We start from the raw sequence: 17,460 nt of genomic DNA on the forward strand, positions 1-17,460 counted from the left end.
GTGTAGAGTTTGTATTTGGGATAAGGAAGGAGATGGGGAACTGAGGAGAATAAGTCTGGTGAGCTAGAAACCTTTGATTCTAGGAAACTCGGATAAGTCAGTGACTTTGTGAGCACTGAGTGTGACTGGGTTTTGGAGCCCAGAGTGTATTTTTACTTGCCCGCTGGGTGCAAGCTAGATTAAAGGCTATGGCCCACCAGTTTTTGGCTCCGCTGTTTCTTTACCGACTGTCCGAATCCAATGCGAACCTGCATGGGCCGGGCTGCTGTGATAGTGGCCCTGGCCCTGCCTGCTGGCTTTACACCCTGTCAATAAAGTTTCAGTTACAACCTCCCTTATTCACATAAACCTCTCTCCCTTACTATCCCGTGTGGCATGCTATATCACACTTGTCCTAAAACAAAATCTTTGGTTTGATGAATTAATTTTTAGCATAATGACAAAAATGGTTTTCCCTGTATCATGTGCTTTCAGATATAAACAGAACAAAATGTCATCAGATACCTCTCCCACATATATGTACCACACCCATACATAAACAGTTGTAGATGCATTGTGTTTTAGAGTTATCATTGGGGGAAATGACTGCTAACACTTAAAGTAGTTATTTTTCCACATCATATGTCAGAATATTGTGGAACATCCTACAGGGACATTTAAGAAAAACACTTTCACCTATTTTGTCTTCTCTACAATAATATTTTTGAATTGATACTGCAAGCTCTTCCTCAATATGCAATCCATGTATTATTATTGTGGTAAGGTACCAATTACAAAAATTAATATTAATATTTATGGAGGAAAAGTCAGGTTTCTTGCCCATCCTTTCTTTGGAGAAAAGAGGGAGAAGAATTCAGAAGCTTTCTGGCTTGCAAGGATGACTGGGTCATTTAGTTTTAACTATAGAATAAAGGTTATTTGAAGAACTACCTTCCCCTTTCAATAAGGACAAAATTTACATACCCTACAACTGATTTCAACTCTTCCTCCCTTCCTGGAATCCTGAGAGTAACACATATCTCTGGACAAAGGAATGGGAGGTAGACACTAGAAGATTTGTGAATGTCTTTGATATGTAAAACGACATCACTATTGTGTTGCCTTATAGGTCTTAATATGTAGGAATGTTTTTTATGGATCCTATAGACAAATGTTTTAAGCTTGTTAATGATTGATTATTGTTCTCCTTCCTTCCCCCCCCCACCTGTATGTGATCAAGTCTATATAATGAGTTGCAAGGCTATTTCACACATGCACAATTTGGCTCAGCTATACCCCGTGTCAGTCATATGCAGCCAGCATATTAATAAAATTTCTCAAAAATTCATTTGAACTTGGTGTCTCTACATAAACCTGCAGAAGTAAGTTCCAGGAACGCTACTTTACAACATTATTGTTACTTTATTTTTGCTGCGTTTTTTTAGACCTCTCAACATGCTGATAAAGGTTCTGATTCTAGTTCTGATGTGGTTTATATAGAGTGTCTTATGAAAAGCCTTTTACTGGACCTGCACTGGAAGAAACTTAGGCTTTTGCAGTTAGATTAATTCAGGGTTGAAATAGAAGGTGACTTACAGGCTTTCAGTGTCATGGAGACCCCATGAACAACCAAGAGGGGCAAGCTTGTTTCCAATCAGGAAGAGAAAGAACTTTCCTAAGCCTGTGTTTATATTTTTGGGCTGGGAAGTACTAGTTTTTCTAAAACTAACCAGTTTCTTTAAAATTTCAACAGCTTCTGTTGGCTACTCCTGCTAACTAATCAGATCTTTCTTCTAGGCTAGACTGACAAGTCTCTGTGGTTGCCATTCTGGCTTCCTCTGCGCATTTATTTTTCCTTTTTGTGTTTTTCTGAAGCTGGAAACGGGAAGGCAGTCAGATAGACTCCGACATGCGCCCGACTGGGATCCACGGGTCATGCCCACCAAGGGGCGAAGCTCCGCCCATCCGGGGCATCACCAGATGGGCAGAGCATCACCTCCTAGTGGGCATGGTAAGTGGATCCCAGCTGGGCACATGTGGGAGTCTGTCTCTCTGCCTCCCCACTTCTCACTTCAGAAAAAAACAAAAAACAAAAAAACAAATTTTTAAAAAAGTATCTGCTATATTAATTTCCCACTATATAGAAACTTGAAATATTAGCCAATTAATTCTGAGTGAAAAGGAAGTAGTCTTCCCTGCCTGTTTACTCATCTACCATTAGGGGACTTTAATAAATGGAATGGCCCACCATTTTCTGATTCCACAGCACTTTTACTGTTGGCCAGAATCTAATGTGAACCTGCATGGCCATGGCAGCGGCCACTGGCCTTACAGGAATGAACTTTGTTGAAGGCAGTAGGGGAAAGTGGCTTGAAACCAAATGCAGCAGGGGAAGTTAGATAAGGGTGGAGTTGACATGATCTGGAAGTGGCAATTGAGTTTAAAGAGGAAGCTGACTCCATCTCCTGTCATAATATATCTTGGATATGGGAGACAAAATGCTGTCGGAAAAGATGACATATATCTTTGTAAAGTAGTGGGTGTAGGAGTAGTAGGAGAAGCATTCCATAAAAATATGAAGAACAAGTTTGTTTATATACATGTATATTTTTAAATTCTATATCTATGTATGCTCATACGCACTGTATTGATAGATAAGGTACAGACAGGCAAAGATAAAACAAAATACTAAAATATTAACAATGGGTATCTTAGGAAGATAGCATTATGGTAAAGTTTTTCTCTATATTTTTTCTGTAACTTCTAAATTGTTTAATTTGGATATAGTGCAGATGCATATATATTACTTCTATAATCAAAAAAGTAATTTTTTTAAGTTTATGAGTTTCATCATGATACCATGAACAAGACTGGCTTTTTAAACTTTATTTTAACTAAATCAAAAGTACTTAATTTGAATGTAAACCATATGAAGATATATTGAGTAAACACATTTTTTTAAGTTTGCTCACTTGTATTGGGGCAGCGCCATGTGTGCATAGTCTATGGAAGGCTGCAGTTGCTTGCCTTCAGGCAGCAGATTGCAAATTGTGGATTGCCTTCCTGCTTGGGAGGGGCCATTGTTGCTATTGTTTGCTAGAGAAGGGGTTTTTCCCCCAGCTTTTTTTGGCTAGAGAGTGCAGAGAGAGAGTTTGGAGGGTGATTCTGGAGAATGAGTCCTGGTTTTGGAACCTGAACCTGCATGGCCATGGAGGCCACTGGCTTTACATCTGGCACATTCGGCAGGATTCGAATCAGAGCAGTATGGAGCTGCTGCCACCCTTGAGGGATGGGGTAGAGGACAGGTCATTGTTATGGTTCCCTATGACTGTTCCTTTAGGGATTATGGGCTGGCTGTTTTTTATAGCCCTGCAATAGACTGCCTGCGGCTGAGAGCTCCAGAATGAGCTGCAAACCAAGAGGCAGCAATGACATGAGCTGAAGTGAGCATTGGAAAAGGTGGCCAACCAGGTTTGAGAACTGCAGAGTACCTAAGATGCCCAAAACTGGAGCGATTTACAGGTTTGGGAGTTTCAGTTTTCCCTGGAAGTTGAACGTTGGCAGCAGCAGTTGTTGGAGGCATAACTGCAGGTTTAGCTTCAGGTTGAGAACTGACAGCCATGGGAGCCAAAGATGTAGCTGTGTTGGTGGAGTGGCTCTGAGTCAGCAGGAGCAGGCATTTCCAGCTTCTCTTCTGAGGATGAGGAGTCTCAGGCTGAAGCTGCCATCCGCACACTCAGAGCTTGGCCAGTGGTTGTCCAGAAGGCAAAAATCCAGCAGCAAAAAGTACCTACTGAGCCCTTGGTAGGCTTGCTACCATTTTAGGACATAGGGGTAGATGGCATCATGCTCTCTGGAGCAGAGATGGAGAGGTTGACCACTGTTGCCATGCACTCCTCCTTGGGGCAGCGTCTTCAGAGCTGCCATGACTACAGGGATGAAGGGGGAGGCCTGAGGCCCTATGTAAACCTAGTTGCCTGTAATGGACCTTTACCTTGGTGATTTGCACAGACAGCTGGGCTGTCTGTCATGGACAGATCATTGAGCGGTGTGATAGACACTTGTACTACAACCAAAGAGGGCACCAGCTCCCTTGTTGGATGGACATGCCACCTTTAGACATTATGAGAGACCCTGATGGGGGGCAGCTCTGGTGGAGGCCCTACTGTATGGGGAAGCTGCTTGCTCTCATCCAGTTAGAGACATGCACCAAGGATGCTTTAAGGTTTCCATGGACACAGCCCTGGACTATACAGGTCCTCCCACTTAATTTCTGCTGTTGCAATAGTTTGTTTGTTTATGTAATTTACCTCATTCCTTGCGCAGGGATACCTGTGAACCTGTGGTGTAAATTGGGAAGCGAGCAAAGGGGTGGAATGTTGGGTAAACAAATGGTTTTTAACTGTGCTTACTTGTATTGGGGCAGTGCCTTGTGTGTATAGTCTATGGAAGACTTCGGGTGCTTACCCCCAGGGTGGCAGAATTGCAAATTGTGGATTGCCTTCCTGCTTGGGAGGGGCCATTGTTGCTATTGCTTGCTGGAGAAGGTGATTCCCCTCGCAGCCTTTTTTGGCTAGACAGTCCAGAGGGTGAGTCCGAATGGTGAGTTCAGAGGATGAATTCAGGGAATGAGCCTGGAGAATGAGTCTGGGTTGTGGAACCGGAGAACGAGTCAGGGCTTGAGAGCCCTGATATCTGCCTGGCCTGTTTGGCTGGGGACTGCTGAGACTGGTCGGGTCCTGAGATGGGAGAAAGGAAAGTGGTCTTCCCTGCCTGTTTGCTTGCCCGCCATTTGGAGACTCTAATAAACAGAATGGCCTACCATCTTCTATTTCCACAGTTCCTTTACTGTCTGCTCGATCCATTGAGAACCTGCGTGGACATGGCCACGGCGGCAGCCACTGGCCTTACAGGGCATATGATAAATGCCATCCAAATAGAATACACCTATATGTACTTCAGGGAAAGAGTACATTTAGTATTTATAATTACAAAATAACTCAAAGTATTTACATTTTTTTGCTTAACTTTTTCTTTGCATACTTCTAGTTTCCAAAGCTTTTCTTAATTTAAATATGCTAAGTTGCCCTGTAGACAGTAACCAGTCTATTTCAGGTGCTTTATTAAAAACATTTTTTTCTTTTTTTACAGAGACAGAGAGAGTCAGAGAGAGGGATAGATAAGGACAGACAGGAACGAAGAGAGACGAGAAGCATCAATCATCAGTTTTTCGTCGTGACACCTTAGTTGTTCATTGATTGCTTTCTCATATGTGCCTTGACCTTGGGGCTACAGCAGACTGAATAACCCCTTGCTCAAGCCAGTGATCTTGGGTCCAAGCTGGTGAGCTTTGCTCAAACCAGATGAGCCTGTGCTCAAGCTGGCGACCTCGGTCTAGAACCTGGGTCCTCTGCATCCCAGTCCGACGCTCTATCCACTGTGCCACCGCCTGGTCAGGCACATTTTTTATTTTTTATGATCATCACGATAGAGATGGGGATGCTCTCTAATTATTGAAAAAATTCATTTAAACTCAGTATAGATGTTATAATTAAATATCTGTAGAGTATTGAGTGCTAATGAACATAGCTTACTAATTGAATTAACTCAGAAATTGAAAACTTGTTATTCCTGACCTTTGCTATCATAGCATCTGGATCCTAACATTTCACTATTATATCAAAATTTTCCTATTTCTTTTTCACATATGACATCTTTTTTTTTCTTTTTATGTCAATTGAATTAAATTACCTTGGCTTTGTTTTTCTATTATAATGTTTTTAAGGAAGCCATAATGCATGAGAATTTTAATTTATACTTTATAATGTAATATTCCTTGGTTAGAAAAATATAATTTAACTGATGGTTCATAGAAACAGGGCCTTACCACAAAGATCAAAATAATCCATTAGTTTCTACGGCCTTCTTTAACAACCAAACTTTGAATTCTAGCAGTTCATCCTGTGTTTCTGATTCTGTCCTCAAATCCCTTCTAACCACTATTGAATTTTATAAGCATTACTCTATCAACTAATTTACATTAAGACATAGACTTATACATCAACCAGATTTCTCACCATTATAATTATCTAAAGGAAGCAAGTCACAGAGGTGTTAGTGATTTCATTGCCCTCCTCTAATTAATTTATGGATGCTTCCCCTGACATTTCCTTGACCTTAATTTAGAGGGAGGTTTTATTCCATTCCTCGTACTTCTTTGAATAATAACTAATAAGTTTCTTCTTGTTGAATAAGGCATCATTAAACTTTCAAACATTTAGAAGATATTGATGCTGTCATGATGGAAGATTTCAAATTCTTTTCACATTGGCCCTCCAGAACATGCCTTTGATATCTCTATTTTCTCTTTCTTCTGATGTGAGCATAATCTATTTTGCCAGTTCTGAAGTATTATCAGGCACTGGTTGATGGATTTATATTCATTAAAATGGTCACTGAGTGATTTTAAAACCAGATATCTTTCTGTAGCTATATATAACTAATGAGGTGAGAACTGTATTTTGTATTCCAGTTAGTGTATATGTGTGCATATATATTTATATGTGTCCACACATAAGTGTACATGCATGCATAATTGGTGTATGTTTGTGAGAAGGAGAGAAAAAGGGAGACCAGTATGTATAATATAGAAGAACAGTGATTTAAACTTATTCTATCAATTAATTTTAAAACTAAATTAATCTCACTAACTTCCTACCACTGCAGTAACTTACCTAATCACAGAATTAAGAAAAATATTTTAGAACATACATAAATAGTTCTCAAGTATATTAAAACTATTTCTTCCTTGTAGAATGCATTATCTATTTATTTTCACTATCTCAATTTCTTATTTTGCAAAACCTGTATACTCAGAGTTTTCTTTTTATACCATCTGTCTAAACCAATCATTCTATTCACTGAAATCTAAGTACATGCATCAGACTTTCCTGTGTTAATTTTCATCTGTATACTATAATAGGCAATATTCTAAAGACGGTTCCCCAAGATTCCAGCCCCTTGGTTATGCAATCTGTATCCTGCCAAGAAGAGATTTTACAGATATAATTAAAGTCTCAAGTTAGTTTACCTTAAAAGATTATCTGGGTGTACCTGACTCAATGAGGTGAAAAACTAAACAGTTGAGTTTCTCTAGGTGTGCAGAAGCCAAAAAGAGATGTGCTTCTACTGGCCTAACGGCAGAGGGAATCAAGTACCTTGTTGTGAAATGGCTTGTGAGAGCTGAGAACCAACCCTCCTAGAGATCCAGCAAGAACATAGGACTTCAGTTCTACAACTACAAGAAAACAAATTCTTGTAACAACCATTGTGTGGAGGGAGGGAGGAATGAGCCTCAGTTAAGTATTGTAGCCTTGATTTCATCTTGTGGGGCAGTGGTTCTCAACCTGTGGGTCGCTACCCCAGCGGGGGTCAAACAACCAAAACACAGGGGTCGCCTAAAGCCAACCGCTGCTGTAGGGCCTAAGCAGAGAATCCAGCCATGCCACATTGGACTTTTTTTTTTTTTTTTGTATTTTTCTGAAGCTGGAAACGGGGAGAGACAGTCAGACAGACTCCCGCATGCGCCCCACCGGGATCCACCCGGCACGCCCACCAGGGGCAACGCTCTGCCCACCAGGGGGCGATGCTCTGCCCCTCCGGGGCTTCGCTCTGCCGCGACCAGAGCCACTCTAGCGCCTGGGGCAGAGGCCAAGGAGCCATCTCCAGTGCCCGGGCCATCTTTGCTCCAATGGAGCCTTGGCTGCCGGAGGGGAAGAGAGAGACAGAGAGGAAGGAGAGGGGGAGGGGTGGAGGAGCAGATGGGCGCTTCTCTTATGTGCCCTGGCCGGGAATCGAACCCTGGTCCCCCGCACGCCAGGCCGACGCTCTACTGCTGAGCCAACCGGCCAGGGCTCACATTGGATTTTTTATGACAGAATTGGGAGATAATAAGTGGGTATTGTTTTAAGTCATTGAATTTATGCTAATTTTGATTTGAAAGCAAGAGAAAAATAATATATATGTGTAATTATTTAATATGCTGTCTTATTTACAAAAGAAACTTAAAATTCAGTAACAGATGGCCAGTGATCTGAGAAGGCAGAGGGATTCAGACCCAAAGTCTGCCTTAACATCTCTTTTCAAGCTGGGCCTTTTACAGTGATTTCAGGGTGGTTATTAACAGTTAAAATCATAAGCATATTTGATTAACCAAACAAAAATAGAGGCAGTGAAATTTTCTCAGGATTGTCTTCAAAGACTTTGACATGTGTCCCTTCAGATTGTCTGGTCAGGTTGTTCTGTTCCAGAGATCTCTTGATTGATATCAGGACATCTGGTCTACTCCCAGATCTTCTGAGTGATTGATCACACCGTCTAATTCTGCAAAACAATTTCTTAGCCAAGTATCCTTAGAGAAAAGACAAAAACAAATTATATAACATACACTGTCTAACGTTAACCCCTTACCCTCCCTAGCCCCTTTTGTAAATGTAACTACAAATCAATGTTTCTCTCTTTTTTCCCCTTCTCTCTTCTTTCCTCTCGCTCTCTCTAAAATCAATAAAAAAAAAATCAGATCATGCATGCAGCCTTCTATATATAGTCTTCTTCCAAGGGATTATCTAAGAATAGCTGTCTTTTAGAACCATATGAAGGTATAAATTATGGGGATAATTGATCTATTTCTATACAAACCAATTGTTCTTTTGTTAACACTTTTACTATAATGCATCCTTTCTGTATAACTTCACTGCCAAATATGTTGTGTTAATATTTTGCTAGTTCATATTCCATAAGATTGGAATTTGTTCATTCAACCAAATCATTTGGCTAACTTTTACTAAGACTTTAATGACAATAAACTGTTGGTTTCCAGATTAAATCAATGCACAATAAATACCATTGACTCACAACTGTGTGGATGAAAAAAACTGGTTCTATGGAAAGTAACCTCAGAGGGTTATCTAATCATGAATTTCTAACTGGACAGGTCATGGTAGTTAGTCATGCTCCAGGCATATAACTTCTTTAGTGGAAGGTTATCTTTGCCTTAAGCAAACCTTGTCCATTGTTTCTATGCATCTAGGAATAACACACATTTGAAATAAGCATAAAGTTTTCAAAATAAACTATCTTGTGATTCAATCCTTATCTTGCTTTCTCCCACCTCCATGTAATCTTCCTTCCATTTTCTCCTTACTCTCTAAAGCATAAAAAGAAACTGCAAAAGTGTTATTCTCCAAAACATTTGAGATCTTGCTTCCCAGCAATAGTCATTAGCTTTAGTTCAGGTAAACTCTAAAAAATTCTCTGCCAGCCCTGGCTAATTGGCTCAGCAGTAGAGCCTCGGCCTAGGGTGTGGAAGACCCTGTTCAGTTCCTGATCAGGTCATAGAGAAGCAACCATCTGCTTCTCTACCCCTCCCCTTCCTCTCTCTCTCTCTCTCTCTCTCTCTCTCTCTCTCTCTCTCTCTCTCTCTCTCTTTCTCTCCTCACTTTGTCTTTTCCCCTTCTGGAACCATGGCTCAAACCATTTGAGCAAGTTGGCCCTGGGCACTGAGAATGGCTGCATAGGCTCACCTCAAGCCCTAAAATGGCTTGGTTACCGAGCAATGGAGCAGCAGCCCCAGATGGGCAGAGCATTGCCCCATAGGGGGCTTGCTGGGTAGATCCTGGTCAGGACGCATGCGGGAGTCTGTCTCTGACTCCCTGCCTCTCAGTTAACAATAATGATAATAAATATTCTCTATAGTTTTGGACATTTCTATCAACAGTCAAAATGATAGTTCTAAAAAAAAAATGTACGTACTTTGACAATGCACACATTTTCATAATATGGGTGCTCTCAATCTCCCATGAAACTTAGAAAGCTAGAATTAATGGACATTGCCTTTAGAACTTCCATGCCTTAGAGTGTTTTTTTTTCTTTCTTACATAAATAATGTAAGAAGAAGTTAAGTATGATATTTCAAATCACATCAGTAATAATGGTTTCTGAGCAGTATAAATCAATGTCATTTTACTCAGCTAGTATAAAATTGTGATTTATTTCCTTCATTTGTATCTATAGAACTTATCATTTTTAATGTATCATTCTAATGTCTATGTATATCTTCAACAAAAATTGTGTGTTGTTAAAAATAAGACAGCAGGCACAAAATGGAGTTGCTTATGCTAAGCCCTGATTATATCTTTTACAGTTTTGTCTCTCCAAGAAATGGAATCTTAAATCAGTCAATCAGGAAATGCCTGATTGTGAAGCCAGTAGCCGCGGCCACCATCATAGCTGCTTGGCCCATGCAAGTTTGCATTAGATTTGGACAGATGGTAATGAAACAACGGTGGGCAAGTAAAACACACACTAGGCTCCAAAACCCACTCATTCAGTGCTCACAAAGCGACTGACTTATCCGAGTTTCCTAGAATCACAGGTTTCTAGCTCACCAGACTTATTCATCTCTGTTCTCCATCTCCTTCTCTCTGCACAAACTCTGCACAAACTGGCTTCTCCTTTAGCACTCCATCATCTTGGCTGCTTCTCCAGGCCTCCTCTATATGACCTTTTTCTGCTCTCCTCTCTGCTCTCTCCTTTAATGCTAATCTCAGGAACCAAGAGAGAGCAAGCTCCCAGTCTTCCCCACTTTATAGTGTAGAAATCAAAACTTTTAATCCAATATATAAACAAGAAAGTCTCTGATACAAAGTCACTTATCTGGGGCATAATGGGATTCCTCATGAGAGTGCACCACCCTGTATCATGCAATCAGTCAAGATTGTGGGGAAAAAGACCCTGCCTGCTTACAGCCTGTCCTCCACACCCAATACAAACTATAAGGGAGCAAACATATATATCATATTTACAAACTTATTTGACCAACACTGATCAACACTAGTTAGGTTTGCCTTATAGAATTCTACCAACCCCTAAAAGAAATTAACCTTGGCATAACCAGCTCTATCTCTCTCTCTCTCTTTTTCGTAGCATAATTTCCTTGTTCTGGCTCCCTTTTATCTATAAAAGTCTATTATTTTGTACAGTTCCTCAAAACTCCTTTCTATATGCCAGATTAGATGTTACCTGATTCATGAACCATTGAATAAAGCCAGTAAGATCTTTAAAATGCATTCGGTTGAATTTTACTTTTTAACAGTCTAGAAATAGTAATATATTTTTTCAATGAATATATCAGGTAATTAATAAGTAATCTGTTGATAAAACATTGAGATTGTGTGAATACTCCTTTTCTCATTAACCTTTTACCACATTGTGATAAACACTTTTTTCCCTTAACATCCATTACTGTTGTAATTCTATTTTCCAGTTATCCCCACTGCTGAATTATAGAGAAGTCACTTTCTGCTATAAAAGAGAAAGCAAACAAATAATATCTAAATGAAAAAGTAAGGTAAACCACTGAAGTACACAATAGAGTATTACCAATAAAATATGTGATTGTTTTAAGAAGCATAATTTTGAAACTGAGTGACGTGATGACCATTGAAGAGTAGGAGAAGTATACCACTGCAAAATACTCCTCTTTGACATAAGGATTCTTTTGAGTTGATTATTTTTGAGAAAAAGCAGTCATTGAAGAATCTCTAAACACAATAGAATTACTCTTTGTACTGGGAAGAGAATGATGATTCTAAATCTCCAGAAACTCTTGTGGATTGAAAGTACAACCTTAAATCTGCATTTCAAACCTTACCCTTTATAACTGTGCTTTACTGAGATAATCACCTGTAACTGCCCTTACCCCACTCAACACCTTTCCTTTGTCTTTAGCTGTTGATGGCTTTGGCCATTTCGGGGAATTTCATTAATTTTTCCTGCATCTTTCCCATGTATACAGAAGGTATACAGGTTGGGGCAGAAGTAGGTTTACAGTTGTGAGTACGGGTGAAACAGAGTTTATTCTTGTATTGTGGTTTTAATTATTGTATTATTTTCTATACAAACAACTATAAACCTACTTTTGTCCCAACCTGTACATCTTGTTAAAATTTGTTTGCTTTTGTGAATCTTTTATTCTGGGGGAGGATGGTTCAGCCAAGAATAATGAAGAGTAGAAGGAAAATTACTCACCCCTCACACCACATATAAAATATTAAAAATAGCATGTAAAGTCTCCTTGTTAATTGCTCAATTCATTACCAGAGTAATATGAGCACTCTAATCTCAAATCTCTCAGCATTTTTCCTTAATTAGTTGAGATAAAAGACTTTGGTTTTTTTACCTTCATGAAGTAGTTTTGGAATGAATTTTGAAGTTTTATTTTAAATTTCTGTAATAAATGGCATTGCCAATGGCATATGAAACACTGTTATGTTTTGTCAACCATGTGCCAAGTACCATTGTTACTAAGCAAGGGCCAATGCCCCATGTGCATAGAAGCCAATACTATCGCATCAGCTTTTGAGAAAAGAAAAAGCTTTTATTACTTAGTCAACCATCAAGAAGACGGAAGGCATGGCTCAAATCTGTCTCTCTCATCTGTCATCTGGACAAGTTTTAAGGTTTAGGGAGAACAGGTTTGTATATGGTAGTGCTAGTGGAGCAAATTTTGATTGAAAGTTTTTGAAACTTGGCCACTTATGGGAAAGGGTCAAGGGGGAAGAGAAAGTACAAAGGAATTCCAGTATGGCAGAGTTTAATTGGTCAGTTCTATATTCATCCATATTTGGTCTAGGCATGTGATTGACCTTACTTAAGGACCTCACACTTCATAAATGTCTCTGATGGCCACACTTCTGTCACTTGAGTAACAGACTGAAGATTTTTGTTTCCAAGGTCATCCTGAGGACAAGGGTGTCCCATGTGTAGTGCTGCCTTTGAAAAGTATAATAACTCAAGAATTGCATTAATCACCAATTTGCTTTAAGGGAACAGAATGGTTTCATGCTAGTCAATGTCATTTGTGTGTTGTTTCACCATGAGATTGTTTTATTATGTATTTCTTTCTGATCTTAACTAAGTTCATGCTCTTACATATATTATTGGAAAACAGATCTTGTGTTAAAAAAAATTCTATTGAAAATAGCTTTAATTCATAGAAACAGAGACAGCAACACAAAGGGGCAAGTGGCATAGTGTAGTTACTTGGAGCAAATCCTTCTAGTTTTGTGTGTGTGTGTGTGTGTGTGTGTGTGTGTGTGTGTGTGTGTGTGTAACCAGATTTATCCCTAAAACCCAGCAAAGGAGATTAGGGCCCGCGAGTTACTGTGTTTCTATGGCATCCCTCTGGGCCAGTGCTTGCCAAGGGTGGGACAGGCATCCAATTTGACATGGCCACATGTCCCTCTAGTCTTAATATGGTTTCCTGTATAAACCTTTCTCCTCAAGGCTACTAGACTAAAATTATATGTTGGCAGGTCTGGCTGTGCCTATGAAGGAATAAAGAAAGAGCTTACTGCTAACATTGCTTTGGATGAATGACCTATAACTACATAAGGCTGAATAAAGTGAAAAATAACAGAAAAAAAATATGCTGGGTCAGCCCTTTGAAATTGCTTTTCACTGGGAAAGCCACTGTCACTAACATACCCATCTAAAGTAAGTACTTATTACGATCTATTTAGTTTTAAGTAAAGACTTAAAGTCAATGTAATGATGTTTGTTTTTTTTGTATTTTTCCAAAGTTGGAAACGGGGAGGCAGTCAGACAGACTCATGCATGCGCCCGAACGGGATCCACCCGGCACGCCCACCAGGGGGCGATGCTCTGCCCATCTGGGGCGTTGCTCTGTTGCAACCAGAGCCATTCTAGCACCTGAGGCAGAGGCCACAGAGCCATCCTCAGTGCCCGGGCAAACGCTGCTCCAGTGGAGCCTTGGCTGCGGGAGGGGAAGAGAGAGACAGAGAGGAAGGAGAGGGGGAGGGGTGGAGAAGCAGATGGGTGCTTCTCCTGTGTTCCCTGGCCAGGAATCAAACCCAGGACTCCTGCACACCAGGCCGACGCTCTACCACTGAGCCAACCGGCCAGGGCCAATGTAATGATTTTGAATGTTATATACTTGCTTCGGAGAAAGTTATTACAAAAAACAAACTTTCTTTAGCAAGCTTTCTAGAGAAGCTTATACTATCCCCAGCTATCCAAATTTCTTAATGTAATAAATGGTAGCAAGATTATTTGCATCTATATTTACACAAGTGTTATTATGCTTATTTAATGTTTACTATAACTAATATTTTTGTAGGTTGGGTCAATCTATAGGTGTAGTAAGGTACCAAAAAGCTGCAAAATTAATATTGATATTCTAGGAGGAAAGATCAGGCTTTCCTGTCCCCTCCTTCCTTTGGGGAGGGGAGGGCAAAGAATGTAGAAGTTTCTGGCTTGCAAGAAACAATGGATCATTTAGTTTTAAACCTAAAATAAAGGTTAACTAAGAAACTTCTTTTCTTTCAACGAGAGAAAACATTTACATACCACCCTACATTGATTGTAGTTCCTCCCCCCCTTCCTGGAATCCTGAGAATAACATACCTCTAGGCAAAGGAGGGAAGATGAACCCTGAAAGATTGTAAATATCTTTGATTGTGTTGCCTTGAAAGTCTTAATGTTTTTGTGTATCCTCTAAACAAATGTTGTAAGCTTTTGCCATGATGTCATGCTCTCCCCAGCCCATGTGTGATCAAGGGTATATAACCAGCCCCTGAGATGTATTTGAGGCACATTATTTGGGTCTGCAAATGCTCTGTGTGAGCCATATGTGTCTGGCATATTTAATAAATCTCCTCCTTTAATAAGCCCCTTCAAAACTCATCTGGACTTTATGTCCCTATGTAAACCTGCAGAAGTGAGGTACAGTACTTTTCAGCATCTGGGGTACGGTACTTTACAACATAGGGACAAGTAAATTTTAATGCTGCTACTATAATGCTTATATTTATAACAGTATAGCTCATCCATGATGTTGCAATATGCAACAGTATCTCTATCACATTTAAGGATATCAAAAGTCATTTTTTCAGTCAATGATAATTTTCTAGAGTTTCAATTTATTTATTTTTAATGGATCAAAGACTTTCACAAGATTCCCTATCATAATGTAACTGGTACTTACTTGTGTTTCAATATCCCTGAGTGAGGGAAACAGGAATAGAGTTACAGATACCCTCCTGGGCATTGCAATATCCCAGATTGCATGTTATCTGAAGCCCCAGAAGTCACTTTTGTTGATGAACATAAACATTTCTAGACTGTCTTAATGGACTAATTTAGCCTTAAAATGGTTTTTAAGTTTTATCTAAATGTATCTAAGTACTGCAAGTAAATATCTTCCAATGATTTTATTACAGCAGAATAAGATCTTAAAACATTTCTGTAGACCATGTAAGATTTCCATAAATATTCAGTATGTATAGAAATATATGCTCAGTTATCAAAACTACAATTTTTATTTTTATAAATACTTTTTTGTGTGTGTGACAGACAGAGAGAGGGACAGAGAGGGGGATAGATAGGGACAAACAGATAGGAAGGGAGAGAGATGAGAAGCATCAATTCTTTATTGTGGCTTCTTAGTCTCCTTAGTTGTTCATTGATTGCTTTCCCATATGTGCCTTGATGGGAGGGCAAAGCAGATCGAGAAACCCCTTGCTCAAGCCAGTGACCTTGGGCTCAAGCCAGTAGCCTTTGGGCTCAAGCCAACAACCATGGGGTCATGTCTATGATCCCACGGTCAATCCAGCGACCCTGCACTCAAGCTGTTGAGCCCACTCTCAAGCTGAGAACCAACTCTCAACCTGTGCTCAAACCAGCAACCTCGGGGTTTCGAACCTGAGTCCTCTGCATTCCAGTCCAATGCTCTATGAGGCTATTTAAAAAAAAATTATCGATTGATTTTAGTGAGAGAGGAAGGGAGAGAGAGAGAAACGGGAACACTGATCTGTTTCAGTATGTGACTGGGGATTGAACTGGCAACTTCTGTGCTTGGGGATACTCTATCTGGCTGGGGCAGTAAATTTTTATAAATTATTTTCACACAACTCATCACACATATTAGATACCAGATAATCAAGTAAGGTAAGCAGAGTCTGCAATTTCTGTAAAACATTTGAGAAATTAGAAAATCTCTATTAATGTGTACATGCACTATTTAAAAACATTACCTTTGATTTAATATCTAGAAGTACATATTTTCAAGAGCATATGTCTATGGGAAAATTCCTTAATCTCTTTTGAACACAGTTAAATTTTTTTTTTAGGAATGAATTGTGGCAAAATTGAAAACAATTACCATTGCCTAAACATACTTAAATTTGGGCAAAAATTTGTATATATATGTATGTATAAGTATGTGTATGTATGTATACTCTTAATTTATATAATTTTCTGGCTTAATGGATGTATATATATATGTAAATAAATATTATTGCAAAAATATACAAGGACAAAACATAAATATTCAGAAAGATATATAGATCACTTCAAAATAATAAATAACATTGCCTTAGTTTTCAGAGTAAGACTTCTATATATGGTAATGTGATAATAATGCAATCATTATGGTAATGCAGGTAACGCAGTCTTATAATGCCTAATAAGCTGAGTTGAGAAATTATTTATAAACCATAGGAACCATTAGCTGTTCTGCCATTTACATCTTTAATGGTTAATTTCAAAGACTCTGAGCAGAGGCTATAGCCATTAGATATATTATGTGAATCAACATCTGCAACCTGCTGGTAACCAAAAGCTAAAACTCCCACTGTGATGGTGTGAAGCCATATAAACACAGCAAGCTCATTCTCATTAAACCCTGTTTTAGAAATATGTAATGTACTTATTTTTGAAGATAGCCATGAACTAGCTAAAACACAAAGTAATTTTATAAGTTATTTTCATTTTAAAACCTTCTCTTAGAAGGTTTCAGGATTTTTGTTTTTTGTTTTGTTTTGAGAAAGGGAGAGAGAGAGAGAGAGAGAGAGAGAGAGAGAGAGAGAGAGAAACATCAACTCGTTCCACTTCGTTGTCCAACTGATTACTTCTTATATGCTACCTGACTGGGCTTGTACTGGTCACTTCAGGTGTCGAGCTGGTGCCCTTGGGATGGAACCTGAGTTTTTTATGTTTATGTTTTAATGAGAATAACAAAAGAAGGGATAGTTATGTTTTGGAATACTTGCAATTGAGCTATTCTAGTGCAGGGATTTTTAGAAACAGTAATACAGACTAAGGTCAGAGACGGCCTTACAAGTTACTAAAGGAGGCCACCAATATACTGAGTTAAGATGGAATTCACTCTGATAAAATTCCTTGTTAAGAGATGTATTTTTTTCAATCATCTGGTCAAATATCTGAAATCTTACCATGAAATATATGTTCTCATTGGTTAGAGCAATGCTAAAGAAGAATTTTTGGTTGCCTATAAATTACTAGTTTGAAGGTTCTTAATGTTTGCACCTAAATAAGGGAACAGTTGAGCCATGATGAAATTGTTACTGAAACAAGTCAGGGTTTGGGTTGCCTGTCACCACT

The 17,460-nt window shown here is 39.2% G+C and overlaps 1 non-coding gene across 1 annotated transcript; it reads right to left on the reverse strand.

Annotated features, from left to right (window-relative positions):
- Nucleotides 1-13,139: 13,139 nt before the first annotated feature.
- LOC136386633 (small nucleolar RNA SNORA5) lies at nt 13,140-13,274 on the reverse strand. Its single transcript, XR_010747996.1, has one exon. It is a non-coding gene; the product is annotated as a small nucleolar RNA SNORA5 (small nucleolar RNA).
- Between the last annotated feature and the right edge of the window lie 4,186 nt (nt 13,275-17,460).

This window comes from Saccopteryx leptura, chromosome X (genome assembly GCF_036850995.1).
Source record: "Saccopteryx leptura isolate mSacLep1 chromosome X, mSacLep1_pri_phased_curated, whole genome shotgun sequence".
NCBI classification, from domain to species: Eukaryota; Metazoa; Chordata; class Mammalia; order Chiroptera; family Emballonuridae; genus Saccopteryx; species Saccopteryx leptura.